We start from the raw sequence: 6,000 nt of genomic DNA, 5'->3' as shown, positions 1-6,000 counted from the left end.
ACTTTGTTTCCAAAGCATCGTATATTATGGCCCATGCCTATAAGCTTGTGGCTTTCTCAAACCCTCAAGTTCAACGAACCTTTGCGAATCTTCCCACAAAAATGAAAAAAAAAATAAAAAATATTTATATCTCGATAACCAATTTTAATGCACGTTTTACGATTATTTATTATGCCAATAAATTTCCATAAGATGTATCCCAAACGCACGTTAAATTCCGGCACACAATTTTGCCAAATCTGGTTAAAGTCTTCAAGTGAATTTACATTCCTCTCTCTCTATTTTCGTGTTGTGTCTTTTGGTGAGCAGAAATCCAAAAAAAAAAAAGGAAAAATAAGGAAATAGAAAACCCAAAGGTGTAAAACGGGGCAAATTTTCAGATGGCTTAAACTCAGACACAAGAGTTATTTGAAGTGAGGCACTTTAACGGATACCTTTTGGATCCCCAGAAGCAGAATATCACCGGAATTCTGACCAACTCTTTCTGTATCCTTCCGATATCCATACACATTCTTCATGCGCAACGCATCTACGAGAAAAGGGTATTTGGAAGAAGTGAACACTGAACTGAACATGGCTGAGTTGAAAAACGGCCATCCATTAACCCTAACGCGATTATTGGCAGTCCTCTTGGCATCATACTCGTTCTCGAATAGAGTATATATGGAGAATCTCCCTATGGCATCCGATTGAGGAATTGCCAGCTTAGGTGAAAGGTTAGTGGGCAGAAATATCCTTTCTAAGTGAGTCTGCAGCAGGAGCAGCATAACTCCAGAGTGAATGATGCTCCAGCTCCATTCAAAATCGAACAGAAAACACCTCTTCGCTCTCCTTCGTCTGTATCTCTAGAATTTAGATGGCACAGGCAGAGAAGACCCATACCAGACATCTAGCAACAAAAAAAAAGTTCGTGATGCGTGTGCCAAAGGATACACCACCGCCACGCCACGCAGGCTGATGTCAGGGTCGAAACTCGAAACCCGACACGTATAGCCAGCCAGCCAACAGCCAACAGCCAAACCCAAGCCATATCCTTATAGAATAGGTATAAAGTTAAATGCCATCATAGGATGTCGTTACTTGCGATTTATTGGATTGGATTTGAAAGTAAAAACGAAAAAAGCGACGAAGATGAAAGGATATGGGAACGAGTACGGGTGTATGTGTAAAGAAGATGAGAACAAGAATATACAACACACAAAAAGAAAATGTGATCGAATCAAAAGGACATTCGCATATGAATTTAATATATTAAAATGGATTTTATCCTCTTTTTTTATTCTTATCCTTGTGCGTTGGTAAGGAAACAAAAAAATTATACCTATATTCGCCCTACCACACCCGTTCCCCTCACACACATGTTTTCCATTCTTTGGTGAAATGGATATTTATGACTTTAATATATTTTCATAATATTCACAATGTGAAGGATTTAATACCATTTCTTTTTTTTCGTGCGGGGAAAAAATGGTTAACACAAAGAAGAAGATATACTCTCGTACTTCTTACCTTTGTATATGTGGGATGATGGTCTTCTATAAAGGAATATTCATTTAAAAAAGGATAATCGATTTGTGGAATGAGATTTTCGTCCTTAAAGTGTGTGTATGAGGTTGTTAGAGGGGTTTGAGCTTTGTTAATCTTTTTCAATTTTATATATTTTTTTTAATACCTTTTTAAGATGTCTCTAAGCTAAATGGGGGAGATTATAACTAACTTCATGAAGATACCCCAACATTGTCAAAATTTGGATTTCATGTAAATTAGGTATTTAAAATTAACACTGACAGTGGTAAGTCCACCCACAAGTGTTTGAAGGTTCTTAAGAGGTAGAAATTTCGTGAAGATTTTGATCCTACACTAAATTTGACTCGAAATTTGAAGAAGGTCCTTTTTCGTGTAGGCCCAGTGCACACTTGTGTTATTTTAACTCGTAACTACGCAGCGGAACCACACTTTTGTGCATGTAAACCAATGCTCGCCCAAAAGTCTTCGAATCTACACCGAGAGGACAGCGCAGTAGAGGAAGACTACGAATCAGGTTGCGACCACAAGTGGAAAGTGACCTCACCCAACTTAGAGCGCGAAAATAGAGACATCTTGCTAGGGACCCAACTAGATGGAGAAGTTTGTTGGGTAAGGCCCTAGCTCACACAGAACTGTAGCGCCAACTTAAATAAGTAAGTGGTAAGTAAGTGCAAACACATCTGCGTTGACGATGCGACAGTAGGCTTCCTTTTTGCAGAAAAAAAGACTCGTAGGTTTCTGCAACGCCACTTTTCCAGTGAGTTTGCATCTTTCAGTATATTGTTTGATGAAGGTTTTATGTACCTATTATATGCCCAAGACATCATAGCGTAAGTATTAGAACAAAATAAAATTTCGTAAGGATTTGAACGTTCGTTTCGAAATCTAGAATAGTAGGCATTCCACATTCGAGTAGTACGGCTAACGAACGAATCTCTGTACTCTATAGTACGGCCGAAGTTCCACTCAAGGGTAAACTGATGGGTTTCCCTAAGGGTATGAGTCTTCTGTTGAGTTTTTAAATAGGGAGAATGCAACTGAATTTACAAAAATATCCATATCAAAATAACGGTAAACATCTGTAAGGAAAGAAACTTTGCAATGATGTTCAAGTGTGGTAGTTGAGTCATAGTTGTTATCGACATCTATTGTTTCGAAAGCTTCCCACGGAAAACCGACCAAAAGGTTTAAGTAAGTTTCTGGACTACCAGCAAGAAACGGGAATAATAGCCAAGTTTTTGACGTTAATGAGGTTTAGAAGTTAAGATTAGAAGGACATACAATTTCTAGCACCATCTTGAAAACCCCAAACCTCTAAGCAATGGTGTTAAGTTCTGAATTTAATAAGTGTATCATATGTTGCCATTGGAATTATTCATCCAAACGTGTGTTGGGTTGATTAAAATGTTTACAGAAGAGAAACTTCCGAGCTACTTTCGTTTGACTCCAATATTTCCTATATTTAAAAAGGGTGATCCGAGTTCACCAGAAAATTATGGAGACATTTGAGTTTTGAGCTCACAAAGAAAACTGTTTGCACAAATGTTCTACGTTAGGCTTGTTAATTGGATTGGAAGAAATATTTTGATAAGTCGATATCAGGCTGGGTTCCGGGCGGGCCTTTCAATGATTGATCAAATTGTTGGTCTTGCGAGCGTTGGCAGGTATTTTATCGACAATAAGAAACCTCTTTACACTTTTTTCGTCGACTTCAAAGCTGCTTTTGATGCCATCAACAGAAGATCACTTCTATATAAGCTAGCAGTTATTGGTCTTTCAACTAAATTTATTCGGATTTGTGAACAACTTTTATTAAACACGTCTGCAATGGTTTGTAATGGTATACCTATGTCAAAGTCCCTTAAAACCGAAACAGGTGTTCCACAAGGCTGTCTATTGAGTCCGCTGATTTTCACTCTTTTTATCAATTATAAAGAATATAAATTACCGTGAGTCGTCAACTTTGGCGATTTATCTTTGAAGATTTTGCTCTATGCTGATGACCTGATGGTGGTGTTCTCTGATGACCCAGTGACATTGCAGCTTCAGATAAATAAACCTAAACAATATTCCGATTCGTGGGATGTCAAAATCAACATTTCTAAATCTAAAATTATGATTTTAAACCTCAAAACCGTTCAGAAATTAAAGTACGAAATTGGACATTAGATGGTACCACTATTAAAGTTGTCAGTATAAATATATTGGTTTTACTATCACTCATAATTTGAACTTCAAAAATCATATTAAAGAGAAATTGGTCACATTTTTTTTTCAAGTAGCTTCGTGGACCCTACATCGAAATTTAAGGTTTTTGGGGCTACCGTGAAAAGTTGCTTTTGTAATGGGTATCAAGTGTATGGATACCAATTTCTTAATAATATGGAAGTTATTCAAACATACTTTTTTAAATGAATCTTTCGGCTGACGCGTAGCACGCCTAATTACACCATACATATTGAGTTCGGGCGTCCGCTTCCGTAAGAAATTTAAAGGCCAGACTATCGCAGACCTGATAGTAATCTATACAAGCGAATCCTGCTTACATCAGCCCATTGTGGATATTCCCATTTTAGAAATGCATTTCGATGGTTGATGATAAAATGTACAAAAATTATCTCGAAAGGGCTAGGGAATCATTTTCTAGAGCAACCTAAAGCCGTCTAATTCTAAATTTGACTTTGGATGATTATAATTATTTTTGTAAGGACCTTTCTGCTTCTGATATAAGTTTGATATTGAAAACACGGACTGAAACTCTTGAGCTCAACTACAGGCCACATAGAACTGACATAGATTTAATTTGTTCACTCTGCAACTCAAACCAAAACGAAGATGATTACCATGTCCTAGAAATCCATAGACTTCATTTTAATAAAAGGTTCTTTTTGTCGGAAGAATATTTACGTGTTTTGAACGGGGAGTATGGTTGGAAATTTCTGGTACGCTATGTCTCCCATGCAAATAATTACAGAAATTCTTAATTAAGTCTGTTTTGAAAGTTTTGTTTTAGGTAAACTAAAAGCTTCAATATTCCGTAACTTGAACCTCTTACAGTTTATCGTCTTCCGTTTTAACTAAACTAAAAATCCATATTCTACGAAACCTTTTCATTTCTTCGCCAACTTCGGTTTTTATAAAAAACAAAAATAAACTTAAATATTTTGATCAATCAATTAAAGTACCTAATTGTTAATTGTTTTCTTTTTTCATGCTAACACAAATTTATTGTTAACTATTCTTTTTCTTCGTTGAATTTCTTTACCACTTTAACAAAACAACATTTAAAAAGTTGATCACGTTTTTGTAATATTATTTATTTATGATCTTTATTTTATATTCTATAGTTGTATGTAAATTTCTTGATAATAGTCTGCAAATGGCTCTAATGCCATGCTTGTAAGTTTTTTTCTATTGTAAATTATTTCTATTAATGAAGAATATTATTTGGAACATTCGATACAATTTTTTGAAGAATCGAATTTAAAGTTTTTAACTAGAAATAAAACCCTAAAAAAGGCAATTCTAAAAGTTCGTATGCTTCATAAAATGAGGAATGTGAATCTGGGAGGCAATCTGACGAAATTAAAACAAAAACAAAACAAATAATTAAATTAATAATTTTTAAATATACAAAAAAGTGTCGGAGACAGAACAGAGCCCAAAGGTATACCACCATTTATATTGTCAGTTGTGGGACTTAAAAAAAATGTGTAATCCTAAGCAAGGATTCGTCGATTCCTAAAGCATTTCGGCAAAGGACAGAATGACTAACTTTTTCAAATGCCTTCGAAATATCAAGTGGAATAATCTTACATTATCAAAAACTATTTAGAGGTTTTTTCCTCAGTTGACTTAATACCGGAAGCTCACTTCTTTCTTTATTCTTGATAACCTAAATGTCTAACTAAGCTTTGAACCCTTGGTGTAAGCCAAATGTAAGCTGATGTGGCTCCACAGCGTCACCCTCGACGTGCGTCAAAATATCGGAAATATGCACAAAGGCTAAGACTTAAAAGTAATTCAGTTAACTATAGTTTCCATTTCCTTGAATTTGCATACTTTGAGCTTTCTTTACCATCTTATTTAATTTTGAAAAACTGTTAAAGTTTTCTGTGTAAATTTTCATTGTTTTTATTTCGGAAAGATACAAAATTACTGAGAATCAAAATGAAATTAAAATTATTCTTTTCCTGAAAAAACTCAGCCGAAGTTTTTTTTACCCTTCATAATTTTTGCTGTATAATTAAAATTTTTTTCCAGAACCCAACTTTTGTGTTTCAATTCGGTGTTAATAAGTATTTCTGTGAAATAGGCAGTGCTTGAGAATTCTATAAAACACAGAGCATGCAATTCAGTTCAATGTGCAATTCAGTTTTTTTTTGAGAACTTCTAAATTTGATTATTTGTATTGTGTTTCCAAAATGCAGGAGAAATAAAGTGAAAAAATAAATAAGACCCAGGCAAGAAATA

The sequence above is a fragment of the Eupeodes corollae genome, chromosome 1 (assembly GCF_945859685.1).
Source record: "Eupeodes corollae chromosome 1, idEupCoro1.1, whole genome shotgun sequence".
Taxonomy (NCBI): domain Eukaryota; kingdom Metazoa; phylum Arthropoda; class Insecta; order Diptera; family Syrphidae; genus Eupeodes; species Eupeodes corollae.
Note: the sequence above shows the minus strand (reverse complement) of the source record.